Here is a 19,943-nt window from a genome sequence, read left to right as displayed (position 1 = left end):
AACTCTAAGCCCTTTGTGTATAAGGGCTGTATTTTATTGCAAGTGTTTTATGTGTTTGTGTGTTTGTATATTTTTTTGTGCCCACTCCTCCCCCCCCCCCCCATTTTGTAGCTGCAACGCCTAGTACAGTGACTGGCATACATCAAGGGCTTATTTATAGTACAAAATACTGAGAAAACTTGTGATCTATTGTATCTATGGGATTGGTTTTAAAAGGGAGGCAGTTACTCACAAAGTCAGGTTGTCTACTCTCTTACTTTTCTCTCACTCTTTCTCTCTCCCTCATGTGTGTGCGTGTGTGTGTATTTCTGTCAGATAGGTGAAGGGTCTGATATGTGTGAGAGGACAAGAAAGAGAATACATTGCTACCACCTCACAGTACATTCGTTTAAGATCGGTTATGCTTTCTAAGTTCCATCCAAATGGGAAATCCTGCAAACCATCTCTTTTGTTCTACTTTCAAACCATACGGACTTTTTTCCTCTACCCTATAGTTGATTGACTAGAGCTTAAAAAATTCTTTCTGTTTCCTTTATATTGGGCTTGGTCTAGAAGAATCTTGTATGTCACTGTCACTACACAAGCTAACCTAGACAGGGCTCTCTATTCAATGTCCCTTCCCCAAGGAGTCAGAGCTAGTTGGGTTAGGGGCAGAGGTGGGGGAGGTAGTCAGCGGACAGTACTAAAAGGAGAGGTATGGAATCGAGCAGGCAGATACTAATTTAGGAAGCCTCTGATTTCTTAAGCTAGAGATTCATGGAAATTAGTGTAAACTAGATAGCTCACTAGCAAGCCTGCAGGGACTCAGCAGAATCTGTCATATGATGTCCTTGCTTCCTAAACACTTTCTAAGAAGCCAAGCACAACTCAAAGGCACCCATCCAATCAAGGTATTGTACATGACTTTGCTGTTATTAAATCAAATCAAGTGTAAGATCTTGAGGGCCTTGGTCCTGGCTTTGTCCCTTTTAAAATGGTGTAATTTTGGTGTAGCCTCTACCGTGGCTAAGAATACGCAAATCTGAAAGCTGATGGAGTAACAGCAAGGATCTTCCTGCAAACAGAGTGTTCTGCACCCTCAGAAATTCTTCAGAGGAGCAGAGAGCCTGGAGAAGGAGAAGAAGTTCTTCAGGACTTTCTCACTTCCAGTTAGGTGGGGAAATAAAGATCTATTATAAGCCACATCCCAAGTGAAAGCTCCATGCTGGACTCGAAGCTTCTGCTCCTGAGCATGCCTTGTTTCAATATTGTGTGATTTTTCTTTTCAAATAAATTGACTGCTTCTTTGCAATCTGCCCTTAGATGTTCCTAGCAATCCATAGAAGTTCAAATATTAGAAATTCTAAATTACCTTTACATTTAAGAAGAAAATAGATGAATTTTAAAGTATTTAACTTTCTTAATTTAGGTAGTATTTGAAAAGTTAAATGAGTATCATTTTATTTTTCTTTACTTGATTAAATTCCTGAAAAAATTGTGACATTCATGAATGTTGGAATCAAGAATATGAGTAAAAAATATGCCACTTCATTTAGAATATCCTGCTTTTATTCTTTTCCTGTTTCCCATTACCTTCACATTACCTTTATTTTAACTATGAATTATTAAACTCTGATGGTTATAGTTCATTTACTCATTTAGAATGATAATGGCGAACGTTTTAACATATAATTAAATAATCCAATTTAATGTTATTCCCATTCAATGCCAATCTCATCTCTGTGTTCCTTAAAACAATAAGTATTGTCTTATAAAAGGAAATTAAAAAATTGTAATCTTCTTCACCTACAGATTTATAATTTAGTTAGAACCTTTATGTAATTAACTAAACTACACTCTTTGAACTTAGAATTTATGTTTGCTCCCAACTGATCTAAGGGCTTCTCAGACTCTCTTGAACCTGTTTTTCAATCATATAAATATTTTCTGGAAAACCGTATTTGCAAACAACTCACTGCTCTTCCGTTCTTACTTATATCATGAACCATGTTTCAGATGAGTTCCAGTGTCTGTTGGTTAGCTCACGCGATGATGCTTTTTCTCAAACAATAATCAGTGAAGCTGTTTCAGTTTGGATCTTGAGATGACTTAAAAACAGAAGTATTTATAAATTTAAAAGTTAGAAAGAAATATTTTTCAAAGAAAAAGTTCTAGCATTGGACTAGTTGCAAATGAAGGAAGGTTCATGTGTTAGGCAGAATAATGGCCCCCAAATATATCCACTTCCTACTCTCTAGAACCTGCAAATACCTTACCTTAAATGGCAAAAGGGGCTTTGAAGATGTAATTAAATTAAGGATGTTAAAAGGGCGGAATCATCCCAGATTATCTGGGTGGGCCCAATGTAATAACAGAGGTCCTTATAAATAAAAGAGGGAGGCAAGAATGATAATCAGAGAAACACAGGACAACCGAGGCAGAGATCAGAGTAATACAGTTGCTGGGTTTGAAGATGGAAGGAGCCACGAGTCAAGGGATGTGAGAAGCCTTTGGAAGTTGGAAAAGGAAAGGAATGAATCCTATCCTAGAACCTCTAGGAGAAATGCAGCCCTGTGGACAGCTTGGTTTTAGCCCCATAAGACCCTTTTGGACTTCTGACCTGGAGAACTATAACATAATAAATTTGTGTTCCTTTAAGGAGCTAAATTTGTGGAATTTGTTATAGCACAGCAGCAGTGGGAACTAATACGTTTCTAAAAAAGAAGAGTTGAGTTGTGTCCCAGCAATTGCCAAAAGGTTATACTCATGATTTCTCACCTATTTCTTCCTTTTATCTATCGAGCACCGTTCCCAGCTGTCACATATGTCTATCACCAGCAACAGACGTACTCAGGCTTTGTCCATCTAGGAAGACTGCTCCCAAATATTTACTGTTCTCCAAATGCTAGATGACAATTCCTGGGGAATGTAAATGTGCATAAATGCAGGTTCTATGTGAATATTAATGCGTGTATAGTTTGTACTGTAGAATCATAAAGTGTAAGAAAGAGTAAACTTGGTTATACAAATCCTCATTTTATTTTATTTTTTTTATTTTTGAGGAAGATTGGCCCTGAGATGACATCTATGCCCATCTTCCTCCACTCTATAGGTGGGACGACTGCCACAGCATGGCTTGATGAGCAGTGCCAGGTCCATGCCCAGGATCCAAACCAGTGAACCCTGGTCTGCTGAAGTGGAGCACTCGAACTCAATTGGTGCCCCACTGGGCCAACCCCACAAATCCTCATTTTTAAAAGGGCCTCAATATTAAAATAATTCAACTTCTTAAATATGATCTGCTTTTTAAGCATGGTCAAGTATGTGGAGGTGAAGAGCTAGGAACATTTATTTTTTATTTTTTTTTATGTTTTATTTTATTGAGGTCATAATAGTTTATAACATTGTGGAATTTCAGTTGTACATTATTATCTGTCAGTCACCATATATATGTGCCCCTTTACCCCTAATGCCCACCCTCAACCCCCTTGCCCTCTAGTACCCACTAATCTGTTCTCTTTATCTGTGTATTTGCTTATCTTCCCCATATGAGTGAAACCATGCCGTGTTTGTCTTTGTGTGGCTTATTTCACTTAACATAACACCCTCAAGGTCCATCCGTGTTGTTGCAAATGGGACAATTTTGTGTTTTTTATGTCTGAGTATATCCCATTGTGTATATATACCACTTCTTTATCCGTTCATCAGTCAATAGGCTCTTGTGTTGCTTCCACATCTTGGCTATTGTGAATGATGCTGCTGTGAACATAGGTGTGCATAAACCTCTTTATATTGTTGGTTTCATGTTCTTTGGATAAATACCCAGTAGGTATTTCTATTTTAAATTTTTTGAGAAATCTCCAGTCCTTACTGGCTGAACCAGCTTGCCTTCCCACCAGCGGTGTATGAGGGTTCCCTTTTCTCCACATCCTCTCCAAAATTTTTTAATTTTTGTCTTGGTAATTATAGCCATTCTAACAGATGTAAGGTGATATCTCATTGTAGTTTTGATTTGCATTTCCCTGATGATTAGTGATGTTGAACATCTTTTCATGTACCTGTTGGCCATCTGTTGATCTTCTCTGGAAAAATGTCTATTCATAACCTCTGCCCATGTTTTTAATTTTTGAGGAAGATTAGCTCTCAGCTAGCATCCACTGCCAATCCTCCTTTTTTTTTTTTCGCCTGAGGAAGATTGGCCCGACACTAACATCTCTGCCCATCTTCCTATACTTTATATGTGCCTGTCACAGCATGGCTTGGTAAACGGTACGTAGAGCCATGCCTAGGATCCGAATCAACAAACCCCAGGCCGCCGAAGTGGAGCACGTGAACTTAACCACTACACCACTGGGCCAGCCCCATTTTCTGCCCACTTTTTGATCAGGTTATTTATTTTTTTTGGTTGTTGAGTTCTATGAGTTCTTTATACATTTTGGAGATTAACCCCTTGTCTGATATGTGATTTGCAAATATTTTCTCCTAGTTGGTGGGTTGTCTTTTCATTTTGTTCCTGGTTTCCTTTCCCTTCCAGAAGCTCTTTAGTCTAATGAAATCCTATTTGTTAATTTTTTTTTGTTTCCCTTGCTCAAATATACATGGTCTTTGACAAGATCCTTCTAAGACTCATGTCAAAGAATGTACTACCTATTATTTTCTTCTAGGAGTTTTAAGGTTTCATGTCTTACTTGCGAGTCTTTAATCTATTTTGAGTTAATTTTTGTGTATGGTGAAAGATAATGGTCTACTTTCTTTTGCATGTGGCAGTACAGTTTTCCCAACACCATTTATTGAAGAGACTTTCCTCTCTCCATTGTATGTTCTTAGCTCCTTTGTCAAAGATTAGCTGTCCAGGTGCCGGCCTGCTGGCGCAGCGTTTAAGTGCGCACGTTCTGCTTCGGTGGCCCGAGGTTCACCATTTCAGATCCTGGGTGTGGACATGGCACTGCTTGGCAAGTCATGATGTGGTAGGTGTCGAACATATAAAGTAGAGGCAGATGGGCATGGATGTTAGCTCAGGGCCAGTCTTCCTCAGCAGAAAGAGGAGAGTTGGCAGCAGTTAGCTCAGGACTAATCTTCCTCAAAAAAAAAATAAGATTAGCTATCCATAGATGCGTAGTTTTATTTCTGGGCTTTCAATTCTGTTCCATTGATTTGTGTGTCTGTTTTTGTACCACTGGCATGCTGTTTTGATTGCTAATAGCTTTGTAGTATATTTTGAAGTCAGGGATTGTGATGCCTCCAGCTTTGTTCTTTTTTTTTCAGGATTGCTGTAGCTATTCGGGCTCTTTTGTTACCCCATATGAATTTTAGGATTCTTTGTTCTATTTCCATGAAGAATGTCATTGGGATTCTGATTGGGATTGCATTTAATCTGTAGATTTCTTTAGGCTGTATGCAAATTTCAACTATGTTTATTCTTCTGGCCCAAAAGCTTGGAATATTTTTCCATTTCTTTATGTCATCATCAGTTTTTTCCATAGTGTCTAATAGTTTTCATTGTCTAGGTGTTTCACCTCCTGGGTTAAATTTATTCCCAGATATTTTGTCTTTTTTGTTGTGATCGTAAATGGGATTATATTCTTGAATTATCTTTCTGTTAGTTTGTTATTACAGTGTAAAAATGCAACTGATTGTTGTAAGTTAATTCTGTACCCTGCAACGTTGCATTAGTTGTTGATTACTTCTAGTAGTTTTCCAATGGATTCTTTATAGTATTCTCTATATAAAATCATGTCGTCTGCAAGCAGTAAGTTTCATTTCTTCATTCCATATTTGGATACCTTTTATTTCTTTTTCTTGCCTAATTGTTTTGGCCAAAATTTCCAAAACTATGTTGAATCAGAGTGGTGAGAGTGGACACCCCTGTCTGCTTCCTGTTCTGAGGGGGATGGCTTTTCTTTCTGCCCACTGAGTATGATTTTGGCTGTGGGTTTGTCATATATGGCCTTTATTGTGCTGAGGTACTTTCCTTCCATGCCCATTTTGTTGAGAGGTTTTGCATAAATGGTTATTGGATCTTGTGAAGTGCTTTCTCTGCATCTATTGAGATGATCGTGTGGTTTTATTCCTCATTCTGTTAATGTGATGTATCATATTGATTGATTTGCAGATGTTGAGCGGTCCCTGTGTCCTGGAATAAGTCCTATTTGATCATGGTGTATGATCCTTTTAATGTATTACTGTATTCAGTTTGCCTATATTTTGTTGAGGAATTTTGCATCTATGTTCATCAGCAATATTGGCTGTAATTTTCCTTCTTTGTATTGTCCTTTGTGTAGTCCCTCTGGCTTTGGGATCAGGGTGATATTGGCCTTGTAAAATGTGTTAGGAAGTGTTCTGTCATCTTCAATTTTTTGGAATAGTTTGAGAAGGATAGGTATTAAATATTCTTTGAATATTTGGTAGAATTCTCCAAAGAAGCTGTCTGTCTAGTCCTGGACTTTTATTTTTTGGGAGGTTTTTGGTTACTATTTCAATCTCTTTACTTGTGATTGGTCTATTCAGATTCTCTAATTCTTCTTGATTCAGTTTTGGGAGGTTGAGTGAGTCTAAGAATTTATCCATTTCTTCTAGATTGTTCAATTTACTGGCATATAGTTTTGCATAGCATTCACTTATGATCCTTTGTATTTCTGTGGTATCTAATTTCTCCTCTTTCATTTTTAATTTTATTTATTTGAGCCATCTCTTCTTTTGTTAGTGAGTCTCAACTCACTTTATCAACTTTATCTTCTCAAAGAATCAGCTCTTAGTTTAATTGATCCTTTCTACATTTTTTTTAGTTTCAATGTCATTCATTTCTGCTCTAGTTTTTATTATTTTCCTCCTTTTGCTGACTTTGGGCTTTGTTTGTTCTTCTTTTTAGAGTTCTGTTGGGGTAGTTTAAGATTGCTTATTTGAGATTTTTCTTATTTGTCAAGGTGGGCCTGTATTGCTATGAATTTCCCTCTTAGGACCTCTTTTGCTATATCCCATTACTTAGTATGGTGTATTTTCACTTTCATTTTTCTCCAGATGTTTTTTGATTTCTCCTTTAAATTCTTCAATGATTTCTTGGTTGTTTGGTAGCATTTTGTTTAGTCTCCACATATTTGTCGCTTTCCCAGGTTTTTTCTTGTAGTTGATTTCTAGTTTCGTAGCCTTGTGGTAGGAAAACATGGCTGAGATGTTTTCAACGTTCTTAAATTTATTGAGGCTTTTCTTCTTTCCCAACATATGGTCTGTCTTTCAGAATGTTCCACGTGCACTTGAGAAGAATGTATATTCTGCTGTTTTGGGTGGACAGTTCTATATATATCTGTTAGGTCCATCTGGTCTAGTCTTTTATTTAATTCTGCTAATTCTTTGTTTTCTCTTTCTACATGATCTGCCCATTGATGTAAATGGGATGTCAAGGTCCCCCTGTTATTATGTTGTTGATAATATTCCCTTTTAGGTTTGTTAACAGTGGCTTTATGCACTTTGGTGCTCCTGTTTTGGGTGCATATATATTCGTAAGTGTCATGTCCTCTTGGTGATGTGTACCTTTTATCTGTGTATACTATCCCCTTTGTCTCTCATTCCTTTTATATCTTGAAGTCTACTTTGTTTGATATAAGTATGACAATACCTACTTTCTTTTGTTTGCCGTTAATTTGGAGTATCATCTTCCATCCCTTCACTCTGAGCCTGTGTTTGTCTTTGGTGCTGAAGTTTGTTTCCTAGAGGCAGCATATTGTTGAGTCTTGTTTTTTAGTCTACGCAGCCACTCTGTATCTTTTGAATGGAGAATTCAATCCATTTACATTTTGAGTGATTATTGATATATGGGGGCTAAATCCTGCCCTTTTATCTCTTGCTATCTGGTTGTTCTATGTTTCCATTGTTTCTCTTCCTTTGTATTTCTGACTTCCATTTCATTTTGGTGCTTTTCTGAGATTTTGTTACTTTTCTCTCTTTTTGTGAATTGTGCCTCTGCTCTGATTTTTTGTTTAGTGGTTACCATGAAGTTTATATAAAAGATCTCGTAGATTAAATGATCCATTTTCTCATAGCATTTTATCTCAATTAACCCAAGCAGGTGCCATCTCTCCTCTTCCACTTCTGAATTATTGTTGTTGCAAATTGTTTTTTTTTTAGTGTTGTGAGTTTGTGACCAAGTTGATGTGTTTATAGTTACTTTTGATGCTCTCTTACCCTTTATCTTTTAGGTTATAATTGAGTATCTGCCTCCCTGTTCTGAGTGAGAGTTGCGATTTTCTGATTATGTCTGTGTACTTATCTCCTTGCTCTAAGCTTTGTAGACCTTTGCCTTTTTGTTTCCAGTGTGAGGGACCTTTAATTATTTCTTGTAGGGGAGCTCTAGTGGTGATGAGCTCCTTCAGCTTTTGTTTATCTGGAAAAGCTTTTCTTTCTCCATCATATCTGAAGGAAAGTTTCACCGGATAGAGTAGTCTTGGCTGAAAGATGTTCTCTTTCAGTATGTTGAATATATCATTCCATTCTCTCCTAGTCTATAGGGTTTCTGCTGAGAAATCTGCTGGAAGTCTGATAGGGTTTCCTTTGTAGGTTATTTCTTTCTGCTTTGCTACCCTTACTATTGTTTTCTTTGTCATTGGCTTTTGCCACTTTTAATATCATATGCCTTGGAGAAGGTCTTTTAGCATTGGTGTAATTAGGCGTCCTATTAGCTTCTTGTATGTGTATATCCTGTACTTTCCCCAGGTTTGGGAAGCTCTCAGCTATTATTTCTTTGAACTATCTTGCTGCTTTTTCCCCCTCTCTTTTCACTCTGGAATACCTATATTCCTATGTTGATTTTCCTAATTGAGTCAGGTAGTTCTAGAAGAATTACTTCATTTTTAAAAAAATCTTAGTTCTCTCTCCTCCTACACCTGTAGAATTTCGGTATTTTTATCCTTGAAATCTCTAATTCTTTCCTCAATAACATCAGCTCTATTTCTTAAGGATTCTAGATGATTTTTTATTTCAGTACTTGTATTTTCATATCCAGAATTTCTGCTTGAGTTTTTTTTGTTTTTTGTAGTTTCAATCTCTTTGGTGAAGAGATTCGTTTTATTCATGAGCTCATTGAACTGTCTTTCTGTTTTCTCTTAAATCATTGAGTTTCTTTACGACACCTATTTTGAATTCTATGTCATTAGCTGGTAAATTTTTGTGCCTTCATGATTGGTTTCTAAAAAATTGTCGTTTTCTTTCTGGTCTGAATTGTTGCTGCTGTTTTTCAGGGTGTTTGATGAACTAATCTTTTGTTGGGGCATTTGTGATAGTATTGGGTTGCAGATTCCACTGCTAGAGGGAAACACAACAGAGTTTCTGGTCCTACCTTATCTGCTGCATGGTGTGGGGGTAATATTATGGGCTCTCATGCTGGTCTGGGGAGGGTTCAGGTCCATGTGTGGACTGTTCTTGGTGGGCAGTGCTTCCTCTCCAGGACCGAGCTAGGGCAACTACTTGGGGCCACAGAGGCACATTCGGCTCCCCTCCCCACCAGAAAAGCAATCACGAGAGGGCTAGCGGCTGCTCCCATCCCTTCCTATAGTCACCTCAGAGCACATTCCCTCTTTCAGGACTCAGCTGTACTATGGGTGCTCATGTGGGCCTAGATTGTGCTTACCTCAGCATGTAGATCTGCTGCCATCTCTGCTTGCTGTCCCATGGGCTACCATGCTTGGTGGGTGGGGCTTCCTTGCTGAAACTGACCTAGGGCCACTCCTTGGGTCCACAGGGGCACCATGGGCTCCCCTCACACTGGGAAAGCAATCACCAGTGGGCTAAGGGCTGCCACCACCTCTTTCTACATTTGCCCCCGGTACATGTTCCCACTTTGGGGCACTTTTGCCAGGCTGGATAGTGTTCATGTGCATGGACAATGCTACTGGGTGAGGGCAGAGAGTGCTCACCTATCTCCACCACTTCTTGGAGGGCCAGTCAATCCACTCTCTGATGTATAGCTACCTGTGTCTCACAGGTGTACTGTTTTGCTCTGTGATCTTCCTCCATTGGTCAATGAAGGTCCATTTACTTGTAGTTCAAACAGGGAGACACAAAGGGAACAACCCATTCTGCCATGTTCCTGACATCATCCATCTCCAACATTTCTGATTGTTTTTCTTTATTGATTCAATCTCTTTTGTGAAAAATTCCCTCTGTTCATTAATTTTATTCCTGATTTCATTGAACTGTCTTTCTGAGTTTTCTTGTAACACATTGAATTTTTTAATGATAGCTATTTTGAATTTTCTTTCACTTAGATTGCAAATTTCTGTACCTTGAGGATTCATTTTGGCTGTTTGCCTTTTCCCTTGTGGTGTGGAGTATTAATATACCTCTTCATACCGTTTGATGGGGTGGATTTGTGCCTTCATATAGTGGTAGGATCTCGTCATCCCACTGGGGTGGGGCAGGAGCTGTGTATTCTGAGCCCACTGTGATCCCCAGCAGTTGTGCCTTTCAATGACTGGGCCACACTTTAGGACCACAGTGGCACTTTGTGCTCTCACATCAAATGGAAAAATGATCACACATGTGCTCATGTCTGCTGCCACCTGCTCCCACAATCCCACTGAGAGGCCTTCCCACCATTGGGGCTGCACTGGTGTTATTGGCATTTGCAGCAGCCATGAAATCATTTGCCTGGGTGTGCAGACCCGCTGCTGCCTCTTCTTAGTTTGCACCAGCTGTTTTGCTTGGTGGGCATGGCCTCCCCACAGGCACCAAGCCTGGGCAACTTTCTAGGAATGTGAGGGCACTGTGGGCTTTCCCACCAGAAAGAAAAGTGATCACATGGGGCCTCAGAGCTTTGTTCACCTGTTTCTACAGTTGTGCTGAGGTGTGCTCCCATCCTTAGGGTTGCAGCAGTACTATGAGCTCTCCAACCATGAGAGCAGCCATATGCTTGCACAGGACTGCCAGAGCCTAGAGAGTGCTATACTATCTCCACCATCTCCCGGAGATTAGTCCGTCCACCTTCAGATGTAGAGCTGCTTAGGTCTCTCAGGCATCCTGTTGTGCTGTGTGAGTATCCTCCGTTGATCAATGAATGTCCATTTAGTTGTACTTCAAAGGGGCAGAGATAAAGTGAACAGCTCATTCCACCATGTTGCTGATGTCACATTTACTAGTTTAGTATAAAGACTGTTATAAAAGATGTGGATGAACAGCCAGATGGGAGAGATGCAAGAGGCAAGGTCTGTGAGAAGGGACATGGAGCTCCACGCCCTCTCCCAGCACCTTCACATGTTCACCAATCTGGAAGCTCCAGTAACAGTTTTTTAAGTAGACTTCAGTACAGTCCTACAAGAAAGGAATCATCTGTTACGTATGTGTGATTTTGTCAGGGATAATGCTCTGCCACTTTCAAATACTTAAAAAACATTAAAATTATTCTTAAACTCTGGTCTTAAAGTGACAACAATATAAACTACTAAGAATACCCATTTAAAGAGTAAACTACAAATAATAATTGATGTAAGCATAACTATGACTTTATGTAGTGGTATGTTTACATTTAATCCTCTTTCATATGCTCTGACTCAATTATGGCTAAGCTATATCTAACAGGGAAAGTACTGTTTATATCTCTTTCTATTTACCAGTCTGTCACTGTTCCAAATTTAATTTCAGTCAATGTAATAATGGATGTATCTATCTATTAGATCTTTGACATTTGGACTATACAGTATTTTGTTTATGCAAAATTTAGACAACTAAATTTTTGTTGTCATTCAGTGCATTTCAAGCATGCTTGTTCTCTTGTTCCTAAATCTATGCTGCAGAAGTCTACACAGTGCCAGAATGTAGGAAATTTTCTCTCTTTCAGTTTAGGATCTCCAAAATACTAGCTACAATATTCAGTTTCCTTGTAATTATTTTCCTTCTCTAATCTCTGTCTCTCTCATTTCATTTTTACTATGAAGCCATGCTCTGATGGGAAATTTTGGACAATTTTCCAAGAAAAATTTGACTTTTATCTTAGTACTCTTGAAAAAGTCTTAGATATTCATAATTTATGTGAATCTAGGCTATTTTGTATGTTGGTTATCCTGATTGTAGCCGTCCTTCTGTTTGCTTTGTTGTCTCATTGGATAAGGAATGTGAAAGTATATTTAGTATGAACATATTTTGAAGTTCTCTTAATTTTAGGAAAAAAGCTGAACAGCATATAAAACTTGTTAATATTTCTGAAATTTGGTTTCAGTTGGTTATTTGAAGAGAATTATTTTGCTTATAAAAATCATAGCTTACTAATGTAACCCTCTAATTTTTTAAAAAAATTCAACATCACCTATTGTCACCAGATAATATTTGGAATAAGAGAGGAACACAGAGATCTGAAGGACAAAACAGTGACAAATGCCCACTAGATACTCGTACCTGATTATCTTTCTCTAGTCTATTTATATTCACTGCCATTTAACATCTCTTTTATGGTACATTTCCAAATAGGTTTCTTTCCCCATTCAAGACACCCTAGACCATAACTATTTCTTCTGTTTTGTCCATATCATCTAACTTAACCAATTTAAGTTAATTTATAGTTTCCTCAAATTATGTCAGACTTTTAAAATTTTCCATATTTAGCCTTTGGGCAACTGAAATTCCACATTATTAATTTGAATTAAGATCTGCTTCTGTGATGTATTTAAACATGTTTAGACATAAATGTGAGAGTTTTTTTCTAAGTACCATTTGCTACTCTTTCATCTAGTTTGACAATTGTGCAGATCCCTTGCTTTTTTTTATCCTGTTGCCCCTTGAAGGTTTTTTATTTGTTGGTTTGTTTTTTTATTGAGCTCATAATGTTTACATCAATGTGAAATTTCAGTTGTACTTGTTTCTTGTCTGTCACCACATCAGTGCTCCCCTTCACACTCTGTGCCCACCCCCACCCCCATTCCCCTGGTAACCACTGACCTGTTTTCTTTGTCTGTGTGTTTGCTCATATTCCACATATGAGTGAAATTGTCTGGAGCATGTCTTTCTCAGTCTGGCTTATTTCACTTAGCATAATTCCTTCAAGCTCCTTCCATGTTGCTGCTAATGGGATGAATTTGTCTCTTTTTATGACTGAGTAGTATTCCATTGTATATATATATACCACATTTTCTTTATCCAATCATCAGTCAATGGGCACTTGGATTGTTTTCATGTCTTGGCTATTGTGAATAGTGCTGCAATGAATGTAGGGGTACATATGTTACTTTGGATTGTTGGTTTCAAATTTTTGGGGTAGATACCCAGTAGTGGGATAGCTGGATCGTATGGTAGCTCTATTTTTAATTTTTTGAGGACTCTCTATACGATTTCCCATAGTGGCTGCACCAGTTTGCATTTCCACCAGCAGTGTATGAGGGTTCCCTTTTCTCCACACCCTCTTCAACATTTGTTCTTTTTTAGTCTTAGTGATTATAGCCATTTTAACGGGCATAAGGTGGTATCTTAGTGTAGTTTTGATTTGCATTTCTCTAATGATCAGTGATTCATCCTTTCATGTGTTTATTGGCCATCTGCATATCTTCTCTGGAAGAATGTCTGATCATATCCTCTGCCCATTTTTTGATTGGGCGTTTTTTCTTTTAATTGTTCAGTTGTGTAAGTTCCTTATATATTATGGAGATTAACCCCTTGTCAGATATATGGTTTGCAAATATTTTCTCCCAATTGGTGAGTTATCTCTTTGTTATGATTCTAGTTTCTTTTGCCTTGCAGAATCTCTTTAGTCTGATGAACTGCCACTTGTTTATTTTTGATTTGTTTCCCTTGTCTGAGAAGACATGATATTCAAAAAGATCCTTTTTAGTTTGATGTCAAAGAGTGTACTACCTATATTATCTTCCAGGAGTTTTATGGTTTCAGGACTTATCTTCAAATCTTTGATCCATTTTTAGTTTATTCTTGTGTATGACTTGGGATAATGGTCTACCTTCATTCTTTTTCATGTGTCTGTCCAGTTTTCCCAACAGCATTTATTGAAGAGACTATCTTTTCTCCATTGTATATTCTTTGCACCTTTGTCAAATGTTAGCTGTCCGTAGATGTGTGGTTTTATTTCTAGGCTTTCAGTTCTGTACCATTGATCTGTGTGCCTGTTTTTGTACCAGTACCATGCCCTTTTGATCACTATGGCTTTGTAGTACATTTTGAAGTCAGGGATTGTGATACCTTCAGATTTGTTCATTTTTCTCAGGATTGCCTTCACAATTCAGGGTCTTTGGTTGTCTCGTATGAATTTTAGTATTCTTTGTTCTATTTCCATGAAGAATGTCATTAGGGTGCTGATTGGGATTGCACTGAATCTGTAGATTGCTTTGGGTAGTATGGATGTTTTAACTATGTTTATTCTTCCAATCCACGTGCATGGAATCTCTTTCCATCTCTTTACACCGTTATCAATTTCTTTCAGTAATGTCTTATAGTTTTCATTGTATATATCCTTCACCTTCTTTGTTAAATTTATTCCTAGTTACTTTATTCTTTTAGTTGCAATTGTAAATGAAATTGTATTCTTGAATTCTCTTTCTGTAAGTTTGTTATAAGAGTATTGAAAAGCAACTTTTTTTGGTAAGTTAATTGTGTACTCTGCAACTTTATTGTAGTTGTTAATTATTTTTATTAGTTTTGTGATGGATTCCCTGGTGTTTTCTATATATAAGATCATGTCGTCTGCAAACAGTGAGAGTTTCACTTCTTCACTCCCTATTTGGATTCCTTTCTGTTGCCTAATTGCTCTGGTCAAAACCTCCAGTACTACGTTGAATAAGAGTAGTGATAGTGGACATCCTTGTCTTGTTTCTGTTCTCAGGGGGATGGTGTCCAGTTTTTCCCCACTGTGCATGATGTTGGCTGTAGGTTTGTCATATATCACCTTTATTATGTTGAGGTAATTTCCTTGGATCCCCATTTTGTTAAGTAAGAGTTTTTATGATAAATAGCTGTTGGATCTTGTCTAATGCTTTCTCTGCATCTATTGAGATGATCATGTGGTTTTTATTCCTCAATTTGTTGATGTGGAGTATCATGTTGTTTGAATTGCAGATGTTCAAACATCCCTGTGTCCCTGGTGTAAATCCCACTTGATTATGATGCATGATCCTTTTGATGTATTGCTTAATTTGGATTGCCAAAATTTTGTTGAGGATTTTTGCATCTATGTTCATCAGCGGTAGCAGCCTGTCATTTTCCCTTTTTGTGTGGTCCTTGTCAGACTTTGATATCAGAGTGATGTTGGCCTCATAGAATGTGTTAGGCAGTGTTCCATCTTCCCTAATTTTTTTGAATAGCTTGAGAAGGATACATATTAAATCCTCTCTGAAAGTTTGGGAGATCCAGGGAAGCTGTCTAGTCCTGGGGTTTTACACATTGGGATGATTTTCATTACTGTTTCAATCTCTTTCCTTGGGATTTGTCTATTCAGATTGTCTGTTGCTTCTTGATTCAGCTATGGGAGGTTGTAAGAGTCTAAGAATTTATCCATTTTCTCTTGATTAGCCATTTTGTTGGCATATAGTTTTTCATAGTATTCTCTTATAATCCGTTGGATTTCTGTAGTGTCCATTGTTATTTCTCCTCTTTCATTTCTAATTTTATTTATCTGAGCTTTCTCTCTTTTGTTCTTTGTAAGTCTGGCTAGGGCTTTGTCAATTTTATCAATATTCACAAAGAACCAGCTCTTTGTTTCATTGATCCTTTCTACTGCCTTTAATGCCTTTTCAATAACATTTATTTCTGCTCTGATTTTTATTCCTTCTCTCCTTCTACTGACTTTTGGCTTTGTTTGTTCTTCTTTTTCTAATTCAGTTAGGTGTAATTTGAGATTGCTTATTTGGTTTTTTTCTTATTTGTTATGATGTGCCTGTATAGCAATGAATTTCCCTCTTAATATGGCTTTTGCGGCATTCCCTTTTGAATCTGTATGGTACATTATCATTTTCATTTGTCTCCAGATATTTTTTAATTTCTCCTTTAATTTCTTCAATGATCCATTGCTTGTTCAATAGCATGTTTTTTAGTCTCCACGTCTTTGTCCCTTTCTCAGCTTTTTTCTTGTAATTAACTTGTAGATTTATAGCATTGTGATCACAAAAGATGCTTATTATTATTTCAATTTTCTTAAATTTATTCAGGCTTGCCTTGTTTCCCAACATATGGTCTATCCTTGAGAATGTTCCATGTGCACTTGAGAAGAATGTGTATTCTGCTGTTTTTGGATAGAGTGTTCTATGTATGTCTGTTAAGTCCAACTGGCCTAGCTTTTCATTTAATTCCACTGTTTTCTTGCTGATTTTCTGTCTGGATGATCTATCCCCTGATGTGAGTGGAGTGTTGAGCTCCCCTACTATTATTATGCTATTATTAATATCTTCTTTTAGGTTTTTTTCTTATTTGCTTTATGAACTTTGGTGCTTCTGTGTTGGGTGCATAGGTATTTATAATTTTTATTTCTTCTTAATGGAATGTCCCTTTGATCAGTATATACTGTCACTCTTTGTATCTCTTTTCCTGTCTTATCTTGAAGTCTACTTTGATATAAGTATTGCAACATCTACTTTCTTTTGTTTGCAAATAGTTCGGAGTATCATCTTCCATCCCTTCAGTCTGAGCTTGTGTTTGTCATTGGAGCTGAGATGCGTTTCCTAGAGGCAGCATATTGTTGGGTCTTTTTCCTTAATCCATCTTGCCACTATGTGTCTTTTTATTAGAGAATTCAATCCATTTACTTTTAAGGTGATTGTTGATGTATGAGGGCTGAATGCTGTCATTTTATCACTCGTTTTCTGATTTTCCTGAATTTCCTTTGTTTCTCGTCCTGTGTGTTTTAGTCTACCCATTGAATTACGTAGTTTTTTATGATGTGTTTCCTTGTTTTCTCCTTATTTATTATTTGTGTCTCTGTTCTGCTTTTTTGTTAGTGGTTACCCTCAGGTTTGTATTCAGAATCTCATGTATAAGATAGTCCCATTTTCTGATGGCCTCTTATTTCTTTAGTCTAAATCAATTCAGTCCCTTTCCTCCTCGCCTCCTAAATTGTTTTTCTCACATCTTATTCCATCTTGTGTTGTGAGTTTGTGGTTAAAATGACAGGCTTATCTTTGTTTTTGGTATTTTCCTTCCCTTTAGCTTAATGCTGTACTTGAGTATTAGCTATCCTATTCTACTTCTGTCTACCTATTTATCTCCTTACTCTGTGTTTTGTGACCCCTTTCTGCATTTTTTTTTCAGATATGAGGGCCTTCTTGAGAGTTTCTTGTAGGGGTTCCTCATCACTACGAACTCCCTTAGCTTTTGTTTGTCTGGGAAGGTTTTTATTTCTCCCTCATATCTGAAGGATATTTTTGCTGGATAGAGTATTCTTGGCTGAAAATTTTTGTCTTTTTAAAGAGCTGAATATGTCATTCCATTCTCTCCTAGCTTGTAAGGTTTCTGCAGAGAAATACGCTGAAAGCCTGATAGTGGTTCCTTTGTAGGTTACTTTCTTCTGCCTTGCTGCCCTGAGTATTCTTTCTTTGTCATTCGTTTTTGCCAGTTTTATTACTATATGCCTGGCAGTAGGTCTTTTTACATTGACATATCTATCGTTACCTTGCTTTTAATCTTCTTTTTTACTTGATTGTCTTTATGGACTTTTGTCATTTATTAATATCTATATTTGGAAGTGTTAAAAAATTGATGTTGATTTCTCAAACGAGGCTTTCTTGTGACTTCAGTAAAGAGTTTTGGTAGAAGAGTATTTATATGATATTCTTAGAAGATTCATGAATTTCAGCTTGCAGTATTTGCCTTTGCCTCATTCTAAGGCAAGGAAAGGAATGAAAAATTTAATGATAGGTATGATATTTAAAAATGGAGGAAGATAATCAGAAGAGAGAGAAAGAGTTGTAGGAGAGGAAAGAAGGAAAAACTATTTTCTGACTTTTTCCTGCCATGTAATATTGTTGCATCACTTAGTCTTCTTCATTGGTACTATATATACGAATATTCCAGAGTTAATAAGTATGCTGTAAGTGGTGCTTTGAATACAAGTGGGATCAGTCCAATTAAATATAACCTTTTTTCTCTGATCTTCAAAAAGAAACCATAATCTCATTAAAGAAGGGTATTACTATCCTAATATTCTTTTAAAAGTTGAAGAAAACTTTACTATAGACTAAAATATCAATTCTCTTTCAACTCAATTTCTATAACATTTGCATAAGAGACTGTACCATCCTTTTGAATTTTTTTTTCCTCTGCTTCAGATCATGTTTTAGTTAGTGCTCATTTGAAGGTGTTGCTCAAGTAAAAACAGTTATATTGAAAGGACATTCATTGTGTATAACCCAAGGAAAGTAAATTTAACTCTACATCATGAGGAATGGAGATGAGAAATAGAAATTTGTCAATGAGACAAACATGCCTTTCTGCGTTTTTCTGTAGATCTACATGGATGCTAATCTCTGTCTCATGCATGTCACTGTGATTCTCTTCCGTCTCTTCAAGCACATCCCCACTGTCACCACCCTCTAATGACTTTGACTTTCTCATGGTCTTGGCATTTCTGAGTAGTGGCACCAATTAACATTTCAATTCCAGGGCTCTTATCACTCATGGAAATCTCCAAAACTTTAGGTCAAAAGGTTTAAGACAGAGAGAGATTATGCCTCCCTGATAATTGACTGCAACTCAACACCTACAGAACCAAATTCATTTTCCTCCTCTCCACTATAAACTAGCCCATTCTATTGTGTTTCCAATCCTGGATTGATGATCCCTTAATTAATCTCAGATTTATCTTTACCACTGAACTTCTCCACTCCTAAGGTTTCCAAAATTTTTTGATTCTGCATTTTTAATTCTTCTCACATGTGATCTACATATTTGCACTCTTGTACAGGAATTAAAAATGAGAATTCTGAGCCAGGATGCCTGAGTTAAAATTCAAACTCCATCTCTTGTATTGTATGTGAAACAGGTTCCATAAGCTCTCTGTGTCTCAGTTTCTTTCACTACAAGATAGGGCAACTGGTTCTACTTATATTGTAGTTTGTTATGTGATTAAATGAACTAATATTTGTAAAGCACATGAAACATGGTCAGTCATATTTCAAGCACGATATAGGATTTACATAGTATTAGTAGTAATGCCCATTCTAACTGTAATTCCTATAGTTTTAGTCCTCCTAGACTATTGTAATAACTTCCTGATAGGTCTCCCTGTTAGACTCATCTTCCTAAATCATGAGAAGAGTCATAATTTCCTTACTAGAACATATTTGAGTCTCTTCCATGCCATCCAAATTAAAACCCATATTTAGCACATTATTCAAAGTTCCCCTCATTCTACCCTGATTTAGTTTTTCAGATTTATATTTTTACTACCTCCTTCCACAATCACTTTGTGTTAGTTGCATGAGATTTCACACACGTTCATGCCTGCAAGCCTTTGCTTAGGCTGTCCGCCTCTCCCAACTCCATCCTGGCACATCCTTCAACTCCTGTCTATCCATTAAAATCCTTACAAACGAAAACTTTTGAAATATTTACCCCTTCGAATAGAAATGATAATTCATTCCTGCTTTCCCACAGCATTTTCTAATTTTCTTAGTAACAGTGCTGAAATCCTGCTATTAGTTCCTGCTTGTATGTTGCTATCCCCTACTGGAGGTGAAGAACATTGACTTATTTTTATGTACCCATAATGCATGGCACAGAGGTTTATGAATAGTAAATACTCATTTACAAAATTGATTAATATATGAAAGAATTGATATACATGTTCAAGAGTATAGCTTGGGTTTTTAGTTACTTTTTAAAGTTTATTTAGAGCTATTATAAGCACAGGCTAGGAAGATTTATTTCAGGATTGACAGCTTCAGTAAGTTATTTTTCTGCCACTTTATCCACTATCAGTCCTTACATTTTTGTTAATAGTTTTATCCTGTTAAATGAGAAAAATGCTGTACAATAAAAGCCAGTAGCAACTC

General features: G+C 37.0%; 1 protein-coding gene across 1 annotated transcript in view; it reads left to right on the top strand.

Moving 5' to 3' along the window:
* The window catches only part of GRID2 (glutamate ionotropic receptor delta type subunit 2), a 1,366,457-nt gene that overhangs the window by 375,749 nt on the left and 970,765 nt on the right, over window positions 1-19,943 (top strand). The gene's annotated exons all lie outside the window — the stretch shown is intronic.

This window comes from Equus quagga, chromosome 3, assembly GCF_021613505.1.
Source record: "Equus quagga isolate Etosha38 chromosome 3, UCLA_HA_Equagga_1.0, whole genome shotgun sequence".
Lineage (NCBI taxonomy): Eukaryota > Metazoa > Chordata > Mammalia > Perissodactyla > Equidae > Equus > Equus quagga.
Note: the sequence above shows the minus strand (reverse complement) of the source record. Positions and strands in the feature narration are given on the sequence as shown.